The sequence below is a fragment of the Lepisosteus platostomus genome, chromosome 2 (assembly GCF_059453375.1).
Source record: "Lepisosteus platostomus isolate fLepPlt1 chromosome 2, fLepPlt1.hap1, whole genome shotgun sequence".
NCBI classification, from domain to species: Eukaryota; Metazoa; Chordata; class Actinopteri; order Semionotiformes; family Lepisosteidae; genus Lepisosteus; species Lepisosteus platostomus.
Window position 1 is genome coordinate 16,881,546 of NC_142612.1, and position 23,574 is coordinate 16,905,119.

General features: G+C 38.3%; 1 protein-coding gene across 1 annotated transcript in view; it reads left to right on the forward strand.

Moving 5' to 3' along the window:
* The window catches only part of slc5a3b (solute carrier family 5 member 3b), a 49,274-nt gene extending 41,420 nt beyond the window's left edge, over window positions 1–7,854 (forward strand). Inside the window, exon 2 of the transcript XR_015925693.1 lies at window positions 7,604–7,854. The gene's annotated coding sequence lies outside the window, so the exon portion shown is untranslated. The remainder of the gene's footprint in view (window positions 1–7,603) is intronic.
* Window positions 7,855–23,574: the final 15,720 nt, after the last annotated feature.

The following is a 23,574-nucleotide window of genomic DNA, read 5'->3' on the forward strand; positions in this document are numbered from 1 at the left end:
GGCCCAGTAACGACTGCAAAAACAAAAATGGCCTCGCTTTCCAAATACTTCTTGTATTCTTGTATTCTATACTTCTAATTTCCATCTTCTCAACTACAAGCACAAGGAGCCCATTTGAACCATTTGGATCCTATCAAGTCATGTGTTAAAGTTTTCAGAGGGAGCCCAGAGTTTGGCTACTTCAACCACTTGGCTTGGAAGCCTGATCCAGACACCTACAACTCTTTATCTAAATAAGTATTTCTTATTTCAATCCAAAATAAACTCCCTTCTGTAAGTGGGATATTTGAAAGTAGAACACTAGAATACCTTCTAGTTTCAAGTTGTGACCCTGTGTACGTGTTTCACTGCTGAGCGTCAAATAGTTCCTGGGATAACCCTATCTATACCTCTTAAGATTTTATATACTGGAATCAGTTCCCTTATGGAGTTTTTAATGAAAGTTCGGGAGGAATGAAGGCAGCCGAGCTCATTCGACACAGCTGCTGCAATTCTCACTAATCCTGACGTAAGCAACCGGTCTCCATATATATCAAACGTCACCCTCTCCTCTTCCTTGTTCGTTTTCTGCATCCCTCCTCCACCCCCTCTCCACCTTCGCAGCTGCCCAATTGGTCGGATGGGAGTCCTATCCTCCCCGTCCAACGTCCGGGAGGTTGGCCCTCAGCCAAGCGGGTTACGCTAAATCTCCACATCCCAATAAACGATTCTAATTTCTCCCAAACTTTCGGCTGCTGTCATTTCTCGTGAACTCAATTTCCTTTGCTCTAAACTGAAACGGACAACCACAAAAGATAGCATAGCACATGCTGTTTTTGCAACCATTGATGCTTAGTGAGTTTTGTGTGTTTGTATTATCTGTTTTAGTGTGAAAGTAAAAGGACAGCGCTTACCTTGAAGTATGGACTTCTCCTGCAGAGTTCGGTCGACAAGTGCTCTTTGTCATGTAGTAGTGTCACTACCTCCTCATCTCAGGAGCTAAGTAAGGCCTGGCCCAGTTAGTACTAGAAAGGAAGACCTCCAAGGAAGGTTGAGTTGCTGCTGCTCTCTTGACCAGATACTTTGGCCAACATACACTATTCCTTAATTCAACCAAAGAGATTTTAGCCTTAATTAAAGTGAGAGGACTTTAGTGGGTCAGAATTTATTCTGACTTTGACTGGGATACCTGGGCCAACACCTGCACCGCTGTGAAAATTGCTGGGATCACGACACCTGTCATTTGTAAGTTTAATTTTGTATCAAACGGATGAGATTTTTTACAACACAGTGTCACATGTCACCATACTGGGGCACCACTCTTTCGCAATTTCATGTCCAAAGAGGAGAGTACCACCTTGTCCACTAATTTCCCGGAACATCCACTGATTCCTGAGAGGATTTTGAAACATTTGCGCAGCCCGAATTGGTTATGGAGTAGCAGTTAAATATTGAACAGAAAAACCATCTGCACTGCAGAATTTGTGTATTTAACTGGAATATTCTTTTGTATTATATTCTTTATATACTGTATTTGTATAAAAATTTGCACATAAGGAATCCTTACTTGCTATAATGTAATTTTTCCTAATTAAATCGTTTTAGCTTCATATCATATAAAGATATTATAATGATGTTGCAAAATTAGTTTTCTCTAAGTACAGCATTATATACTACTCTAAAAAATCTAAACAAGAGGCAAAGACTGTATGGACACAGTACCTTTTCAATGTACAATGTTGTTTGTCAGCTGCCTGAAACTGCTGGAACTCAGCAAGTGTGAACCTGAATTAGGGCGTATTCCCTTCCACAGGAAAGCAGGGATAGATTTAGCCAGATGAGCGTGTGCTGTTAGGTGCTTGCCACCCTGTGAGACCAGCTAAATCTCTTTTTCCAGTGGTCACCATGGCAACAACTCTGCACATACAGTTATAGTTCTCAGTGAATTTCCACTAAGCCCTGATAGGTTTGTTGTTGACATCTTTTGTCTCAGAGCAAGGCTGATGAGAGACAAACAACATCATTGTGTTTTTTTATCGACATAGGCCTTGGCTTTTATCAGCTTTATAAGACTGTTATTACGTTTATCAGGTAGTAACATGTTATTTAATTGACTCTTGAGCATAACATTAATGGCCCTGTGCTGTCTTTACTCACTGATTTGTGTCATTTAAGTCAGATGTTACTTTTTCCGCTGAATAAAGAATTGGTTTGGAGGCTGATTCACTGGAAATAAATATAAATACTATGCTACTTGACTAAATTACAAATCTCTTTATTTACTTAAACAAAATCTGTTAGACAATGGTTGTTGCAGAGGCTATAGCAAGAAAATCAGAAAACAGAAAACTGTGTTACAGGAAATGAAGACTTGGTCTCTGTTAATGGAGAGTTTTAAGCTATTTAGATCTCAGATGGGCGCGAGGCCACTCTTGTACCTGACTCAGTGTACTGTTACATTATATCATACCTAGCCCAGAAGATCTTGAGCAGACTGACAAGTCATTATTGGATGTATTTCCAATGGTCTTTAGCTCAATATATGTAAATGAGTACGTTATAATATCTAGCTATGGTTTAACTACCCTGACAAAGAAACACTGTACAGCTTGCTAACATTCTTTTTATAAAACGGAAGACATACAGAAGTATACTAATCTCTTCAAAACCAAGAACACTCTGGAACCAAACTGGGGTTAGGGGGCAGCTGATTTTCAGTGTGCTTAGCAACATTTGCACTTCCAAGCTTGATTGCTTTACTCACACTTTTTACAACAAAGGACTTTGCTTAGCTGCATTTACTCTACATATCATTACCTGTAACTGTCCAAAAGCTAGAAGGCAAGAAAACAAAGAAGATGACATAGATGATGAAAAGGAAGAATAATAATTTACTCAGGTTAATGAACTTCAATTTAGATCATTAAGACAACCAAATTGCAGAATCAATATTCAATAGTGATGGGCCACTATTAGTTAGGTCATTATTCCTGGCTCCATAGGAATGAAACAGAAAAAGGGGGAGAAGAAAGGGATTCAGTCCTCATGACTCATCATCATCTCCAAAACTGTGCCATGATGCAGCTTCCTTTATCCAAAAGGGAAAAGGATTATGGCCAGGTAATTTGAGCAATATTTGTCAAAGTGATTTGACCAAAATATGTGTCAAAGTCTAAAAGGGTTCTGTTCCTTCAGTCTGGTCAATAAAATAAAGTCTACACCTAGCAAAAGAATCAGAAATGCCACCATGCATTACAAACATGGCTACTCCTCGGTGACATTCTGTTCTGAGGAGATACAGTGATGGCTAGGGGAAACGTACTGTAAGAATTTATAGTTTCTGCAGGTAAATTATTTATTTTAAAAAGTACAGAGCAAACAGTGTTTTCATTCACTTCTGTAACATATTGATTTTAACCCGTTTGAACTTGCATTCAGTTTAAAAAGCCAATTGCATAATTACATGTAATGAAAATTAAAAATTAAAATACCAATCTGCAAATTTCAATGTGGATGTGTGGGGGAGTTGCTCTGATTGCTCTGAGTGGGAAGAGAGCACACACACACATACACACACAGAGTGAGCTTTGGAAAGCTGGAAGAATCTGGAGCACCCAGCTAATACAGGAGGACGAGGAAGATTCCCAAGAACCCCCCAGCTAGAAATGTGCCCAGTATCCAAGAATTGTGAAGTACTGTAGCTGTACTGCAGTAGGAATATTACAACTTCCTTGCAGATGTAAAAGGACACTGAGGATGTTACACCAGTGATGTTATCCCCTTGAACCTGGACTTTGGCAGAACATTGCTGTCCAAGGAGTGGTGCTGTGTCTACTCTGAAATTGAATCGCAGATCTGCCCTGATCTGAATCCGATATGACAAAAATGCATGATTTTTTGTTTTGTGAAGCTGTCAACCAACACCAGAGAAGAAATATTCTGAACACTTGACAGTTTCACCACTGTCAACTGACTACTGTCACAATATTACTTTGACTTGTATGCTGACAGGGCTTTGTTCCGGAGGAGTACTTGTAAAAGGGAAATGCATTGCTTCTGATGATTAAGTCAGATTCACTGCAGTACATTCCTCCTATTCTTGTAGTTCTTTTTAGTCCAGGTCAAAGTGGTCAACTCTGTAAAAGCATGGGCACAAAAATCTGATGTTTTCTCTCCCATGTAATAAGGTGGGAAGCAAACGTCTTATCAATGTGAAATAGCTCCCTGATAGAAAGACGTTTCTCGTCTGTTCGACTTGTGATCTGAGCTACGATTGTCCAAAGTGACTTCCATTGCACTTTTAGTATTTAACTGATACTTTCAAGTTGATAAGGCTTGCCTGCTGTGTCTAAGATTATTATCTTTATATAATAACCATAATAATCAATATTATTAATTTGTGCACTTATTACCTTGATAAGAGGGAAAGCACTTCAAATTACCCTAGTTTTCCACTGCTCAAGGTAATTACTGTACTGCATAGTTAGTAATGACAAGTGTTTTTAAGAAAAGGGCTATATTGATTTTTGTTATGCTTTGCTCTGGTTTATTATGTCATACTCTGGTGATTGTTCTAGCAACTGTGTTCTAGCAACAGTGACTGCGTTAACAAAAAGCGGAAACAGATAACCTTATTTTCACAGGCTCTTTGCTGGTTATCTGTTGTTTACCATTTGGAGAGGAACATAGCGCTCTTGAACACTGTAGCACAATGAATCACATCATGTATTTCAGGAAGCATAGTGAGTCGAACACAATAAAATATAGCACATAACATAAAGCAAACACAGGCTCAATAAATTCCTCACATGCCATATAGGAGCTTGTCCAAACTATTCAAAATGACCGGGATTCCTTCGATCATTGGATTATTCCACTGAATAGATTCTGAATAGCAAAATAAATATTTTTCCTCTTTGTAATAAAAACAGGTATTTCTGATGTTCACTTATTTAGGATAAGCGACATATCAGGAAGTTAAACCTTTCAAACAAAAGGATGCTTTAGGGCAGTCTTACTATGACGAACATAGTCAATAGTGCATAAAAACCTCCCAGCTGTGTAATAGCAGCGCATTCTTCATAAGATCTACAAAAAGTAGGACACATCATGAGCATTATTGGTTCATCTTGATGTGGTTCATAGTCTGTATAGTGATTTTGGTCCTCTCCCTCTCCCCATGCCTGTGTTTTCCGACAGCTTGAACAACTTTTTACAATGTGCCATCTCTCTGTGTAATGTAGATCCAGGCTATCTTCTTCTGAAAAAGATGATCCAGTGCAGGCCAGTCGTGTCATAAAATGGTGATCCAATAGCTCTACGATCACTCCACTCTTGATGATTTTCAATGATTTCATTGATTAAAAGAACAGTCACTTGTCAAAGGACATAAAGGACTAGAAAATGTTCGAAACCCATGTAATGTACTGTTCTTCTTAGCTCAAATCATTACTTTCCAAGAAATTGGACTATATTTCAAACCACAGAAAGAACCTACAAGTAAGCTCTTTCCCAAAGTCTACATAAACCGAAAATTAGAATTCAATTAAACAGACAAAAGACAAAATGGACAACCAAGGGTTTTAAAAGATAAGTAAACAATTTTCCTTTGACATAACTATTATTGCTAATGAAGTATTTTTTTGTAGCTCTTTCTTTTCACCACCAGACAACATTGTCCAATTGCAAACCAGAATGTGTTTGGTTTCAGCCAAAAAACTGCAAATTCTTTTGTGAACAGGAAACAATTTTAGACTGAGTGCTGAGCAAAGCAACACAGATCCAAAATATTTAAGTGTCTGGAGTATTACTCTGTTTTCCTTCCTAAACATGAGGTTCTCGTTTTTATCTATAAAAAAATCCTTTAAAAGGTTTGTTTATCCTCTGTGCTACACTGGGCTTTCCCACAGTTTTTTAGTCTCCACCCTTCTGATTTGACCAAAATATAGGTTTAACCTTTGGAGGAATCGTCGACGTAAATTAGTCTATTTCCCCCTGATGTTTATTTTTGCCAAATATTACTTTTATAATATCAGACATAATCTTCTCAGACTTTCTCTTCAGTTTCGATTGGCATGAGACCAACCAAGACGAGAAAAACACAGCAACATAAATAATTCCGTTTGGACCTGGGCAGTAGCCTTTTAACGTGTGCAGTCTCCCTCTCGGGCAGTTCCCATATAAATGGAAGTTATTAACTGAAGTTTGGGAGGGATAACAATCACAAGTCTATCTCACACAGCTGTACCTAATCACATGACAGAAGTTAGCTACTATATATATATATCAAACACAAACACCTCCCTTCACATTCGGCTCAAGCACCCCTCCTGCACCCTGTCTCCACCTTGCAGCTCCCACTTGGTTTGCTCCTCTCTGAATGGGGTTTAGTGAGTTAAGCAAAACCTACCTCACCAAATAAAGTCAAACATTCACAAAGCATCTAGTTCTTGGATGTGTTTGTCCCTAGTAAACTCATTGTAAAGAAAGAGGAAGGTAAACATTGTACTCTTCAGATGTTTCCTCTATGTTGTCTCTCAATGAATGAGTTGTCTCTGAATCATGGGTATACATTATTAAATTAATTCATTATATAGGTGAAATTAGGTTAACATGAATATTAAACTAAGGTGTACATCTGTCTAGCACCATGTGTGAAAGGGACACAGAATAAGTCTTATTCCGTTGGCTAATGGGAATCGAATATCAAACTTGACAGTTTCAACTATTCCAAACTTGAATGTCTTTGAAAGTTGGGCAAAAAGTTACAAAACTGCTAGTCCCCCATGTCACCAAGAATGGCAATATCACGGATATAAAGAATTTCATACATGTACTGTATGAAACCATCTGACCGTTTGGCTCAACTACAAATTAATGCATTAATTATGCATTTCATTTCATTCAGGCTTTTCATTTTTTTTTTTAAATCAAAAATACAATTGTTTGTTTTTTAAAGACATTAATTTCAACATAGAAAACACACAAAAAATAAACAGACAAAGGAGACTGACCTGATTGTCACTTTTTTACTTGAAACAGGTCAGGAAGAGTGTGGTCCTATGCTGTAAATATGGTGCTACCCATACAGAAGCTTCTGGGGCTCATTTCTTCAGAATAGAATATCCTCCCTCAGGTCCATAGTTGTTATCACTTCAGTTTTATTTCTGAACTTTAATTACATCAGGGAACCCTGCTGACTTTAGTAACATCAAGAGACCATTTATGGAAAAATAACTAATTTCTACCCTGCTGTGTACAGCTGTGTGGATTTCTACAGCCTCTTTAATTTCTTTGCTATGTGTTAAGATATTTACTCCACTACATGTAAGGTTGCAGAATAACAGTTTACTTTTCTGCATTGTGGTTTTCTTTAACACTGACCTGTAAATACTTGCACAGCCCTGCCTGTATTTTCAAGAAATTGGAAACAGTTATACAGTACATTAATCTTATCTGAGTTAACAACAGAGAGAAAATTTGAGATTTTCACGTCAAAATCCAAATAAAAAAAATAAAAATGCTCTTTGTCTAGTTTCGCATATGTCGGGTCTGAATGTTGATGTCATTTTTAGTATTTCGTATTACAGTACTTTGCAAAACCTTTCATATTCTTCCTCCACAGGGACATTTTCTTTTCGCATGGGTCTGGTTGAGATCGTTAAAGATGAAATGGTAGGAAACGACCTTCCCGGGTTTTGCCGTGTGATTGGATGTTCAACTCACTACATTACATCACCTACAAGTCCTCTGCTCCTAGGATTCCTGGGGCTTGAGAAGTATGACCCTATCCTCTCTCGAGCAAAAAGGAACTCAATACTTGGAGCCATTCATGCAAGAGTCGATGTCTCCTATCCATCATTACCTCTACTCCAATACCAAAAGTTTCAGACTTGTTTGTCTACAGTTTGTCTTCTTGAAAGAAGAAGACACTAACGTTGCTGCCTCACAGCAATTACGATTGTCCGATTGATCTCTTGCCTCCTAGGGTCACATTTTCATCTTGTCTTCCAGAGAATCAAGGAAAATCTTCAAAGGGGCTTCATTCAGTGTGGGTTGTTTTCCTTGTTGAAAAGAGGGATGGCTCTCTCTGCCCGTGTATTGATTTATAGAGCTTAATAGAGGTTTATATCACTATTAAGAACAGGAACCTTCTATCACTGATCTATCCCTTATCTCAGTACTGTTTGAACAAGTCTAGAAGGCCACTATATTTCTCAAATTGGATCTCAGAGGAGCCTATAACCTTATTCAGATAGAAGGAGGAGACCAATGGAAGACATTTTTTAATACCTTTGTACACCACTCAGTCTTTGCAATGCTCCAGTTTTTTTTCAAAGCTTTGTGAATGAAATCTTCAGTGATCTTCTGCATGAATTTGTTTTTGGTTATCTGAATTATGTCCTATGAACCGCGACGATCACACAAGCAGCCTTCACCGAACTAAAGCAACTCTTCAATATCTGATATACATTGAGTCTGAATTCTAGACAAGCCAGATGGGCCCTCTTCTTTAGTTGCTTTTCATTTTGGAATTTCATAGGTTCCAAGAACACCAAAGTAGATCTCTCAAAGCTCTCTCTTGACAGTCTGAGATGGAATCTTAAGAACAACCACCAGAAATTGCTATTCTTTCATTCTGCACTGCAGCACCTGTCCTTATTTCCTGGAAGATGCTGTTCACTGAGTTCTGACCTCGGAACCTGAACCGGCCACAACTGTATGTGCTCTTTGTCGTGCAATGGGCCCTTACCTCCAGAATTGCTGGTTATCCTTTCTCAGAAGATACTTTCAGTGGGCTAAGGTTGTTGCCCAATTCCTTCCCACCTGACACTCATGCAATCAATGAGGACCTTAGAACTCTGCCTTTGGGGTTTTTGCAGTCTTTATCTGTGCCTGACAAGCCCCAGATTTCTGCAGATTTTCATCAGAGAATTAACTAAATCTCAGGTTACACTACTATATTAGTGATGGTAGACAGATTCTCTAAGGCTGTATGGGTTATTCCTTCAAAGAAATTCCCTCCTGCACCAGAGATGGTGAATATTTCGCTGGTCATGGATTTTTAGGTGCTCTGCTCTCTGAGCTCTGACATTTCGGTTATGGCAACAGTTTTCCGGGATTAATCTTTCAATGGCGCTTCAGTGATTATCATCCTCATCGGTTTCCCATTATTCATCAAGACTGTTACTTAAACCAGCTTCTCTTGTAACTCACTGCTCAGTTTTAAAGTTTGCTTCACCTTAAGCACTGTCTCAGCTCTTTTTCGACCCTCGCTTGGTCCAACCTTGGTCGTTATTGTGTTTTTTTGTCCTGGATTTTACACTTTATTTTTACTATGCTTCTGCCTAGTCTATTTTGTTAGTTTTTCTTGAACTGTCTCACCTATCTCCACTGCCTGTGGAATGGGATCCTGCCACAGGATCCCATTCAACCATCACACAGCCTATTTATTCATACTTTAAATGGCAGTTCAAAGAATCTTCCTCATATCCATGTTGACTCGATAAGTAGAGCTGATATTAGAGATAGTTTTTTGTCAGGAAAACCAATAAGGAAAACCGATAATGCATGAGTATATCTACAGTATACTGTGCTTATTATGAACAGTATATACTGACTGTGCGTATTTCCAATATAATCTGAAGACATCAATCGGTAAGAACGATGTAAAAGTTTATTTTATTCATCACAATATTTTAATCATTCATATTTTGCCTTATTTGTAAACTCACACTTTTAGATGATGCAAGTTAAGCTGTAGGACACATTTATGCATTCAATTCATTTTATACGGTATACAAAGTGCAGGCCTCTAATTATACTTGTTTTCCCTTTTCTGTTCCTTTTTGTCCTAACAAATTCTGAACTCACTTCAACTTTGCATTGCTTGTTACATGGAAACGTTATGTTGCAGGAGACAGACATAGTCAGGCCTGCCCTTGATGCTTCAGTGAAATTGATTCAGGATAATATTTTGAGGATGCTGGTACAAGTCGCCTTTTGAAATAAAAAAAAATGTTAGTTCTCTCAGAAGTAATGGATACATGAAACATCCATTTAAATTTTGCCTACTAAAGGTTTAATATCAAAAGATTTATTTCTCAGTCTTTTTAGTCTACAGTAGCTGTTTGAAAGTCATTGGTAATTGTGTCATTTCAGAACAGAACTGAAATCTTTTTCATTAATTCTTCTTATTTTGATAAGAAGATCAAGAAGAAAAGAAAATGTGGCCTTTCTGGGTACCTACTTTTAGCAGCATAATTGACACTTCAGTTGTATTTGTCAAGCTAGATTCATCTAGTGACATTGCTATTGCTATTCCAGGACTCCATTATCATTGCAGGTACTGTATCATTCTGGACAGTAGCCCATTTGGGCTCTAGAGCTCTGGCTGATGTGATCTACCAGTGTAACATGCAAAACTATGGTCTTGATGTAGAGATATGAATATGACACCGATGTGGAGATGAAAGCTCACTTCATTGTAGTTTAAAAATAAGTTTATTCTAAAAAACACCATCCTTCTCTAATTCCTCAGCTCTAAAGCACGGTTATTTCCAGGTTATTTTTTTTTTAACTCTAGACATAAATTGAACAGCTTCCTTTGTTTCCTTTCTTTGTCATAGAACTGTGTTTACAGTATACTGTTTCTGCAAATATCACACAGTCTGAATGATCTGAATCTGAATTTAGGGGCTCTGGTCTGCCTAAATAAAAGCAGACCAGATTCACTGCCAGCATCTCCCAAAAGGGTGTACTGCCTGCTTTCTTAGACATAGAAGAATTTGCTGCAGTGGCGTCTCCAGCCCTGCTCTTGGAGAGCCCAATTCCAGCAAGTTTTAAGTGTCTCTTTTTTCAAGTCTCTCTTTTGGTGCTAAAATAACTCTTCTAGCACAGAATCCCCTTGTCTGAAGAATAAGGTGGGTCATGCCTAGTGAGAACTCCACGGAATTGTACCTCCGTGGTGTCACTGATTTTGTGAGTGCAAAACCAAAAAGTGTGAAATAAAACATGCACTCTTCTCTGCCTCCTCACAGAGATCTCACTCAGAGATCCTAACTGTTGATCATGCTCATTCAGAAATGTGCATGCTTCTGTGTTTTCATTTTTTAACTTCTGAGCCAACATTTAAACTCACTTACATCTACAATTTCACATTGTGGCTGAGAGGACAAGATGCTACATAACTTATACAGCCATGTCATAAAACTCACTTACTGTAACATAGGCTGAGCCTTATTCCATCTTCTTTTATAATCAAATACAGCATTCATCTGTACCCCTAAACCTATGTGAGATTGCTATGAATTTTCCGAGCCTTACCTATGTTAAGTATGACAAATAAAAAATGATTTTTTCGTCATGAAAGAAAAATATGTGCAATAACCGTAATGAAATTGATTGACACCAGTGACAGACAAAGTTTGCGATAAGACAGTATTCCAGTTCCTGACTGAGACCATGTCCCCACCCTTCAGACATCACTTCATACGGTATGTTTTAAGGCTTAGAAGGACAGGAAAAGAATAGATTGATCCTCTAAGCTCCCACTTTTGAGAACATTGTGAATATCAAACATAAAATATGTGATTTTTCTTTTTTTGAAAAAAAAAAGCTTACCATGAGGTAAGCTGACAAAATGGCAGCTCTTCAGTTTTGTCTCTAGCATAAGACCTTAAAAATGATATTCTGCGGATCTCATTTCTTTTGAAAAGACACCATAAAAAAGAAATAAATTAAAAGGGAAATACAAAAGGGTAAAATACAAAAACCACACAAACTCAGTAAATATCTGGAAAGACAGTTCTGCAGGTTATTGTGAGGACTGCCTTCTCCCATTCCAGATATTATCCCTGGTGAATATTTCATGTACGAGTGGAAAATTCCACGAGTCTCTCTCTCTCAGCCTTCCTCCCGCCCCATGTCTGCCTGTGTGTGCTGCTCTCTCCTGCCAGACAGCTCTTAAATGATAAAAAGGAAAAAAAAGAACATGCAGATCTGCTAAAATAAATATCTCCTGTCTTATCATTAGGGCAAGGCATGCTTGCTGTAAACTTTATAATACAGTATATAATATGCAGAGATGCAGAACAAATGTGCTACGTCTCGTACATAAATTTATTGCACATACTGTACGCATGTGTACGGATGTTGTCTGCAGTGCTTCTGTGAAAGGTAGATGAAGTAATTTTGTATACTCAGAGCTTTTTGGATTAGTCCCTGACAGGGTTACAACAGTATCCGTGCATGTGTATTGGGAGAGACTTTTGAATTGAACATTCTCGTTCTTTTTTTAAATAAAAAAAGGAACTTAAGCCAATTTGGTAGCAGCTAAATGAGCCGAGGCTCTCAACCAGCCATTTCACTGAAGAAGCCAGGGTATTGGCTTCAATAACATGGCTGGACAGCTTGTTCCAGACTCCCACAACCCTTTGCAAATACAAAAATAAATCTTCAAAGCTTACTGACGTTGAGTAAATGCTTTGGCTTTCTGGGTTGTGCAGTGTTTCAGTAATTCCCACACTAGGCAGGTCCAGTCATGTTCAGTTTGTTTAACTGTGGGCAGTGGTTCAGAATATTGGGATTAATATAGTCGGACCATTAGTAAACCTGCATGACTGTGACAAAATGCCAAAGTTAATCTCTTTGGACAGGAACAGCCACTGCTGCATAGAGAGTTTAACACCTTCTGTCACTGATAAACATGAAGAGCTAGTAACTGCAAGGAGAAGAACAGTAAAGAAAGCTTTGTGCTGCAGCATGGCTGTCTCTAGTGATCTATGTTGGCAAACTGGGGACAGTACTATCTTTAGGTACCACAGTAAATTCTACTACACAATAGAATTCTATATAGACTACTCATAAATATAAATTCAGTGTCTTTTAGAGTGCCACAATATATAGCAATATATAGAACTTTTCACAGGTTTTGCTTCTTGGTCTTTTTCACTGTTTCCCCACAGTGTCTGGAAGATGTGATTGTGCCATCCTGAACACCTCTGTATTTGTTTTATACAGAAAGTAGCATCTTCTATCTCAGTGTTTCCAGTTTTGTTTAGTTTTGTTTTTGGAACGTGTATGCAAAAACCTGTGTTTGTTTACATTAAACGTCCTTTTCCAAGTTTGAATTTTATATACATATTTTTTAATTTGACTGGCTTTTTCTGCAGTGTTTGCTAAACCCCTTCTAATTCGAGATCATCTGCAAACTTTACTAACTTAGTATTGGTTCTAGATTTTGGAATCTAGATCATTGATATAAATTAAGAAGAGCAGTGGTCCTAGTGTAGATCCCTGTGTTACTCCACTTATTACATAACCCTAATGTGAGTATTCAGCCCTTATCCGTTCCCATATACTGTAGGTGATCCTCTAGTTTACTTCTAATAATTGTTCCCATAAAATGACATGTAATAATTATTTGGCTATGTTTTTTTCTAAATGACAATGGGATGGGCAAAACATTAGAAACTCTCCAGTCCCTGGGTGCTACCCCTGTCTTGAGCAACTTTTGGAAGAGCCGTGTCTATGGTTTATGAATTCCTGGTTCGTTGATTACAAGTGCTAAGATATCAGAGGGCCATGGAGACTGGTACCTGAAATACTTCTGCTTCTTCAATGCAAATACTTCTTTAAGAAAGAACTTCCTTTTGCGGCGTACTCTTGACTTCTTCCTTAGTGAACTAAGTATTTTGTGAGAAATACTCATTTAGAACATCAGCCATCTTTCTTTTGTTGCCTAGATTTTTACCATTGTTTTCTCTGATACATCTTGCTTCCTACTTTATGGACTTTGGCCTGTGTGATATCCTTTTCACCTGTGCCTGTAATTCATCATACTCCATGTGACAGTGTGGAGTGGGAGGCAACGTGGAGAGCGACAGTAAAAAGTCAACACCGCGGATGAGAGGCCGGAAGCACCGGGAGGTTAGCAGGGACCAAAAATAACACCAAAAGAGCGAAAAAAAAAAACAAAAGCAAAAAGAAAGTGTACTTTTGTGCCTCGTGACTCCAGGCTGGGCTTACCCCATTTAATGGGGTCCAGCCTGGGAAAAAAGGCAAAAAATAAAAATAAAACTTGTGGAAAAGGAACAGCCTGCCCCGGTGGTACTGAAAAAGAAACAACCTGCTCGTCCCTTCGGGGGGTGTCTAGTGTGCCTTTACAGGACCTGCCCAGCTGTGGCTCATTGTGTAGAAGCCAGGACAGCTGTGACTACAAAGGCGAGGCATCAGCAAAAAAATCAGAAAAAAATCTTGCAAGATGTGGATATGTGCAGTGGATATTGTATTCTTGAAGCCACTCCTTCCAGCTACGTCTTCACAATTTGGTGGTTACTGTATGGTTAAAACGGACTTCAACAGAGCCAGCTCTGTTGTTCTAAGTCACCACAGACAACAACTCATGTGTGAAGAGTACCTGGTCTGTGGCACTGTGACAAGTGCTCTGTGCAATAAAAATATGTCCAAGAAGAGGAAGTCATTTAAAAACAGTAAACTGCAGTCTTGCAGGGACATTAATACTAACAGTTTCAAATAGGTTGTGAAAAAATGTTAATGTCATGTCAGAAGGGTGTGCAACAACCCTTTTTCGCAGGCACCATGGTTATGAAAATATGAATACAGCCAAAGAGGCTTTGTTAAACCATCATCCAAGTTGTTTACCAAATTGTAATTTATTGTGTACTGTCAATTTTAATGGGTTTTCTTTATACTGTGTTTTCTTTCAGCAGGAAAATGTCCACAGTGACAAAGTTGTCCCAGCCCCTAACATACACTGCAGGACTCGTTCTTGATTTCAAACAGGATTTCTAGGGAAGGATTTTGGATGCTTCTGATATTATCCGACATAAACAAAATACTGCCATGGGAATTGGCAACACTGCCACGGGAATCTTCAAGGCTGGACTGAGACAAAATTGACCCAACTGTTCAGGTCTGTCCCAGCCTGACAGAAGACACTCCTTTGGTTGTGATTGTTTCATTTTCTTCTGGAAATATGCTTCTTTACATGTAGCCTATGAATATATGAAATGGCTGAAAGGAGCCTGAAATGCTGAATTATATATCATCGTCTGCGTGTGTGGCAAGTGAAAATCTGTCTATTGTGTTTAAGGGCTGTGGGTGAGTGCTTGCATTGGATTACAGCAGATTACAGATGGTCTTTAAAAATAGTGAGATTGCACAGCTTTTACAGCTCCATTTGCAACACATTACTAAAATACTCATGGGCATCTAAATAAAGCACTGAAGAAATTAAGCAACAATGATACCCCAGTTGTGTCTATAAATATGGCAGAGGCAAAAATTGTTTACTGTTTTTGGATTGCTATTTACCTTAGCTATGGCTGAGTCATTCTAACTATTGAATGCTGTGAGGAATGTCAGACTGCTGTGATGCTACATTGCACCAGTCTGTTATGGAAATAGTTGACTTGCTCGTGAGCTGGCAGAAAAGAAAATTTCAATTAAAAATCACCTTAGATGTAAAGAAATCAAACCCAGCTATGTGATAATGATTATTATTAACATTGATTTCTCATGTTACAAAATATTTCAGACAATTCACTAGGAACATCTACTTATAGATAATTATTTCAACCTCATTTGTTTTTCTGTCGGGTAGATTTGTTTTAACATTTCTAGAATTCATTATTTGAATCCATGATGATTTTCCTCAAATCTGATACCAAGTGCATGTATACACAAACTATAAAGTTTGAGTGGGTTTTGCTTTTCATCTGGGCCCCTCTTATGTCTGGGGTGTCTGTTCTTCATCTATGCCCTGCAGGAGACAAAATCACCAACTGTGCCAAAATGCTCATGACATGTAGATACAGAGTTGCTAAGGACAAGTTATTCTGATCATATTGTGACACATTGTGAAGCGACAAAGCAAGAAATAAGTGGTCATTTCACTCTATAATTTTTTCAGAGTGGCAAAGGCAGTTAGTTGATCTGGTCTTCAACACAAAACAGTAGTAGAATTGTGTTTTCATGGTTAATCGGGGCAAATTCTGAGGCTTTATCTAGTGCTGATTCTTCCAACTGATAATAGGAGAGAAGTAATTCTAACTTTGTGGATTACTGTAAATAACAGCCTATGAACTAATTTGTTTTGTTTGACCACTGGGTCTCGCATATTAAAGACTTAATCAAACCCAGAAAAAGGGGGATTAATATCATCAAGTGAATTAAAAAAGATGCCTTGGAAACATGGTCTAGATTTGTCCTGTCAAAAGCTCCTGGCTTCTGAAGTAGTGAGACATGGAGGTAATTTGAGTCCTTGAGCACCGAGCACCCACTCATTTCCAGGGAACTCTATGAGCAGATTGTTCACATTGAGTGCAGCTCTCTTCTTAATGAGTAGCACAACAAGAAGGGCAAGAGAAGGCCCCACTCCACCGTAACACTTGTTCTAATATTTCTATCACATTAAAAAAACCAGATACAAATTCAGTCAAATAGGTGAATAGGTACATAAACTTAGGGCAATTACAAACTGTGTTTCTGACTGTCACCTCTGAGAGTATTGCATTTATAGAGACAGTCACATGCAGCCCTACCTAACCCTAAACCATACATTTACTTATTCTCAATCTTATCCTAACCAAAACATGTGCGATGTTATCCTATGATGTTGTTCAAATCCTTTGCTAGTCTTTTTAATAGCATTGAGCAACCAACTGTGAAAACTGTTTCTGTGTAGAAAAAGGTACAAAGCATAAACCATTGTATATATATATAAAAGTTACTTTTTTAATTTAGAGGCTTCAAATGACACTTTATAAATGCAGAATAAAACAGGACGTTAACACAGGATTGTATATTTTCAAAGCAGTTGTGGATGAGAACAAACTGCCATTTGTTGTTATCATGTAATAAATACTCATTTTAGCAGATTATCCCCTTTTTTTTCCAGGGACAGTACTAAGAGACAGATCTATTAATGACTTCGAGTGGAATGCAAAACCTGCTGAACCACCCCACCATCAGGACCATTGCTGGGGGCCCCAGTTTTTTAGCTATGCAGAGCTAAGACTGGGGGCACTGAGTGGGGTGCTGACTGGAGTCCGAGTCTCTCTTGCTGATGCCGAACTGTTGAGCAAAGTCATACAACAGGCATGTGATGGTGTGGGCACTCAGCATTTATGTCATTTATTAAAAAATTATAACCTAATGTCAGATGAGACCTGTAAGGGAATGCTTTCCTATCTACAGCCTAAGCATGGTTCTTTAACACATGAGCTGCAACCATTCTAAAACTACCTTATGCAAATTATCCACTACGTAATGTGTAGTTTATTTGCTAATAAGATGGTACAGTACACACTCTTACTCTCTCTTGGGACCAGAATACCAGGACTCAACAAGCCTGCCAAATTCAAACACTGCTTAGGAAGATACGATTCCATAACAAGATCATCATACTATAGTCTGAGCAGCATTATATGAATTCTTAACAGCTTCAAATGAATAGCTGTGTATTGTCCAAACACAAATAAAACAGTACAATTTTGGAAACCAATGAAAGACAGTGATATGTTAATGTTACAAAAAGCTTAGTTAGTAGGATCCAATTTTTTTCAGAGCTCCTATGCACTGTGCTGACCTGATTTGTCACTTTGCCTAAATTCTGCTGTGGATGTCATTTTGTCCATAAAACTGTCAGGGCTGTGGCTCTTCGGCACCAGACCTGAGGGTCCCTGCATAAATGTCTGTAGTGAAGGTTCAGATGTTCTCTGTGGGTAAACTGTGGGTAACTTGTCTATCTAATTCTCTTACCATGCACTGGGCAGTGTGCTCACAGCTTGCCCACAGGGAAAACACAGACTGGAGTATTTATGGTAAACCACAGACATTCTGGAATTGGAATGTTCACATTCCAGATCCATAAATACATAATATATTTTTTCCATCTGTTTTTGATCTTAATAAAGGGCAAGTCAGAGCTGCAGAAGCAATAAAACTCATACCTTGTTTAGAACCAAAAGCCAATCAGTGGCTTCAAAGTTTGTGGCCCATGAAAAACAGACAAGAAAATTAAATTTAGTCTTTAAACTGTTATTTAATTTAGGGCAGCAGAAAAAACATGCTTTGGCCCTGCCTCACAAATGAAGCTAGAATATTGTTACGACTACAGCCAGCACCAATTAACTCTAAATGATTCAATCTTCATTCCACACCTTTTCCTCGTAGCTATTTAAACCCACTCACTGTTACTGGTGCTGGGTATTTCATTGTTCTGACTACCTGGATTTGACCTTGCTTGAAATTACTGACCGCTCTTCGCCTCCTGACTTGGATATCTTTGCTTTTGGGCTGTGTCTCGAGACCTGCACAGGGTTCGTTAACAGCCTGGTGTTAACAAATATTCCTTTACAGTAACAGCTTTACAAATCTAATCAAGCTAAGAACTAATTTCCCTAGGAACTGATGTAATGTGTCAGGACTAAGTCTGAACTGTCCACCTTTATGGAATGATTAGGGCAACATTGTCATTCAGGTCACCTGACAGACTTAGTCAAACACTGTATTTTAGGGTTCATGTATTTAAAAGGTATTTAAAAGTGTCATTTTAATCTCCATTTTCAAAGAGTTTTAACAAGGTTCCATAAGAAAACAAGCCATTACAAATGTGAGCAGGCCATTAGGCCCATCTTATCCTATTATATATCTAGTAGTTAATTCATCTGAGGATCTCATCCAGCTGTTTCTTGAAAGAAGCCAGGGTATTGGCTTCAACAACATGATTTCAACAATGGAACTGTTAAAGATAAAGCTTTTACATGGAAACTGATTAAATGCCAGTCTACACTGCATGTTGTACCACATGCTCAGACTGATGCTATTTAGCGGCCATTTATAGTGTTATGAACTTTCCAATGCAAAAGAAATAGGTTAAAGAAAATAGGTATTTTGTTATTCTCACAGGTTGTTTCCAAAAGATCCTAGCTCAGGTTTGTCAGTGTTAACCTAGTACTATCATATGCGACCATGGACTAAGTCAGTGTTTACTTAAGACGGGCATCTCACTTCATCATCTTACATCAACAAAACCACAAAACCTTTACAGAAAACTTTTTATCAATCGAAAAGGGACAACTGGAGCTTTACAAAACCATTTTCAGAACTGAAAAACACCAAGTTAATTAATCAAAAAATGATTGTGTGCTGTGTTACTGCCAGCGACCCGGGATACGTCAGTATTTACTTTTGAGACCTGCATCATATTTAATCTTTTTTCACCAACAAAACCTTTACAGAAAACCAAAGTGAATCAATAAGGTAATCAATAAGCCAGCAAAACATGAACACAAAAGCAAAAACCAGCAAAAATATATATATACAGTGCCTTGCGAAAGTATTCGGCCCCCTTGAACTTTTCAACCTTTTGCCACATTTCAGGCTTCAAACATAAAGATATAAATTTTTTATTTTATGTGAAGAATCACCAACAAGTGGGACACAATTGTGAAGTGGAACGAAATCTATTGGATTTTTGAATCTTTTTTAACTAATAAAAAAATGAAAAGTGGGGCGTGCAAAATTATTCGGCCCCTTTACTTTCAGTGCAGCAAACTCACTCCAGAAGTTCAGCGAGGATCTCTGAATGATCCAATGTTGTCCTAAATGACTGTTGGTGATAAATAGAATCCACCTGTGTGTAATCAAGTCTCTGTATAAATGCACCTGCTCTGTGATAGTCTCAAGGTTCTGTTGAAAGCGCAGAGAGCATCATGAAGACCAAGGAACACACCAGGCAGGTCCGTAATACTGTTGTGGAGAAGTTTAAAGCCGGATTTGGATACAAAAACATTTCCCAAGCTTCAAACATCCCAAGGAGCACTGTGCAAGCGATCATCTTGAAATGGAAGGAGTATCAGACCACTGCAAATCTACCAAGACCTGGCCGTCCCTCTAAACTTTCAGCTCAGACAAGGAGAAGACTGATCAGAGATGCAGCCAAGAGGCCCATGATCACTCTGGATGAACTGCAGAGAACTACAGCTGAGGTGGGAGAGTCTGGCCATAGGACAACAATCAGTCTTACACTGCACAAATCTGGCCTTTATGGAAGAGTGGCAAGAAGAAAGCCATTTCTCAAAGATATCCATAAAAAGTCTCGTCTAAAGTTTGCCACAAGCCACCAGGGAGACACCCCAAACATGTGGAAGAAGGTGCTCTGGTCAGATGAAACCAAAATCGAACTTTTTGGCCACAATGCAAAACGATATGTTTGGCGTAAAAGCAACACAGCTCATCACCCTCAACACACCATCCCCACTGTCAAACATGGTGGTGGCAGCATCATGGTTTGGGCCTGCTTTTCTTCAGCAGGGACAGGGAAGATGGTTAAAATTGAGGGGAAGATGGATGCAGCCAAATACAGGACCATTCTGGATGAAAACCTGTTGGAGTCTGCAAAAGACCTGAAACTGGGACGGAGATTTATCTTCCAACAAGACAATGATCCCAAACATACAGCAAAATCTACAAAGGAATGGTTCACAAATAAACGTATCCAGGTGTTTGAATGGCCAAGTCAAAGTCCAGACCTGAATCCAATCGAGAATCTGTGGAAAGAGCTGAAAACTGCTGTTCACAAACGCTCTCCATCCAACCTCACTGAGCTCGAGCTGTTTTGCAAGGAAGAATGGGCAAGATTTTCAGTCTCTCGATGTGCAAAACTGATAGAGACATACCCCAAGCGACTTGCAGCTGTAATCGCAGCAAAAGGTGGCTCTACAAAGTATTAACGCAAGGGGGCCGAATAATTTTGCACGCCCCACTTTTCATTTTTTTATTAGTTAAAAAAGTTTCAAAAATCCAATAGATTTCGTTCCACTTCACAATTGTGTCCCACTTGTTGGTGATTCTTCACATAAAATAAAAAATTTATATCTTTATGTTTGAAGCCTGAAATGTGGCAAAAGGTTGAAAAGTTCAAGGGGGCCGAATACTTTCGCAAGGCACTGTATATCCCATGTTTTTACCTTATTTGGAAGTACGATATATCCACAAAAGGCTAGACTAACCCACCTCCAGACCTGGAGGAAACTGAATATTTTTGGCTTTGGAATAGATATTTGAAACGGGACCGCCTGAAATAAGGTGATCTGATTGGTAAAAAACACTGTATTTTCAGCCATTCAGAGCCCTTAGGGGGTGAGACTTCCTCTAGAAGCCTCAGGCTGCATTCCGCCTGCCTTTTAGCTGTCAATCATTGACTCAGAAGGGTTAATCGGTTTCTTATCAGTGGTCCTTTTTTTCACACCAGAAGGCAACTCTGAGGTTTTTCAATGCCTAACAGCAGAAAAAGGCTCTCTAAAGGTTTTATAGCAATTGCAATGGCTTTTATTGTTATTGCTTTCAATATTTTTTAATTTGGGATGTGAGAAATTTCATTCCAGGTCCAGTCTTCACAAACATTATGTAGATTTTTTTCAAATTGACCAATTTGTCCCACATTTTTATCCAAGCTAGTAGACACCTAGGACAAGGCCTGCAAGCATTTTCAGCTACCTGACAGGCCTAGAATTGAAAATTCTGACCTCTGAAGACCCCCCAAAAAAAGTTTCCTGCTGTTTTTTTGTTTTCATGTTTGTATGCTGAGTGGACACATTAGGAAATAAAAGAAATGTGACTGTTCACACTCAAAGCCAAGGGGGTGAACGTCAATTTAAGACCTGAATCAGGCTCCTGCTATGTTCTTCTGCACAGATATAATAGAATTTTTAAGGGGAGGAAATTTCAGGCGGACATTGGCTAACAGGGTCTGAGACAGTAAGTCAAATGTGTTACTTGAGTAAAAGTACTGCTACCTTGAAAAATATGTAACTAAGTAAACATTTTCTTCCATACATTTACCTGAGTAAAAGTATTAAAGTACCGTATCACCTTTTAAGATCACTCAAGGATCAGAAGTAAAAAGTACTGTACAGTATGTCAGCAGAACCACTATTTTACACCCACCTAAAATTACATTAAAATCTTAAATTCAGGAATTTAAAATATAATCCCAATGTTTATCCATAAATTGAGCATTTCATTAAATAAATCTAGGATCAGATGTTAAAAATATGAAATACTGTTTGTAGATTCCCGTTACTCTGCTAAACTACTAAATGCATCCTCCACATCTGAACCAGAGTAAACCACAATTAACAGTGATGAGTCAAATTACTTACAGTATATCTTTATTTAACACTCTCAAAATCATGGTTTATTTTTAGTATGGTTAATTCCAAAACCTCATGTTCAACTTGGTCTCCTTGAGCTCACTAAGACTCCATAAGCACTGGTTCCAAAAACATGTTCCAATTCAAATTGACACAGCTAGGATATGTTACAGTTCATAAAAAGGACCACGAGTAAGATTTCAATTCTAGCAGCAACATCAAGTAAAAGTGTCTTTTGTAATTAAAAAAAAAATAATTGTGGTTGTTATATTTATACTTGTGATTTATAAACATTTCTTAGTTGATGGATACCACGATAAAATATCACACGTTGGAAGATTACTAGTTTTCCAGAAGAGACAGAGTCCCATTGGAAGCTTTCTTGTGAGACATGACTTTCTTTAGCCATGCATCACTCCAGTGTTGACCATACTCCTTTTGATTCATATAGATCCTGAGATGCTCTTCCAACATTCCTGTCCCTCCAGAATGCTGTTTATTTGCTGTTTGCCCCTCCGGAACACTGTGTGTCTACTAATACTGTATTCATCACCATCACCCTATTTTAACCATGTACAATATCCACCAGCATGCATTTGCTTAAAATGATACCACACATTTTTTATGTCTGAGCCAAGCATTTACAATACTTAATGAAAAATTGGTAAAGTATAAAATTTGTTTATTAAAAAGCTAATTTTGGGGGTAATTTTAATTCAAAGTTTTTTCAGGAGTAAAATAATTTTATCCATAACCCAAAGGCATCAAATCATATAGTTATTAATAGACCTTGTTAGCTTAATTTAGAAGTGCTTACTAGCAGTAATGCTTTACTTTCTATTTATATCCAACTGATTTGCTAATCAACTTTATTTTATATAGCACTTTTCAAAGTAGTCATTTCAAAGATCTTTACAATATTGTAATAACAGGGTGCTATAAAAATAATGAGGTTGTTAAATCAACATAACAGTCGGATTCAGAAACCAGTGTTCCATTTAATTATAAATTATAGAGATTAATAATTTTGCCTTCTAAAGTCAGGGAATACTGAGCATTATATGGCATGTGTTCTTTTCTCTATCACATCTTTATAACCGAGTAATAATTATGCCCGGACTTAGACAAGACAAATATTTCTTAACAATAACTAACACAATTCCGCAACGGACTGGTGTCTCATCATCATCTCCTGCCTTGCACCCCGTGTTTCCTGGGATGGGCTCCAGGCCACATTAACCCTGAATGGGATAAGTGGTTATAAAAGGAGATGTGATTGTCACGGGTGACCTGCCTTCAGAGGATTGGGATCCAATGCGAGGCTCTTCAGAAGGGGAGCGTCAGAGTAGAGATGGGATGCTAAGACGTGGTCGAGTGGAAAAGCTGGGTCCAAAATCCGGGAAGGCGTCTAGGG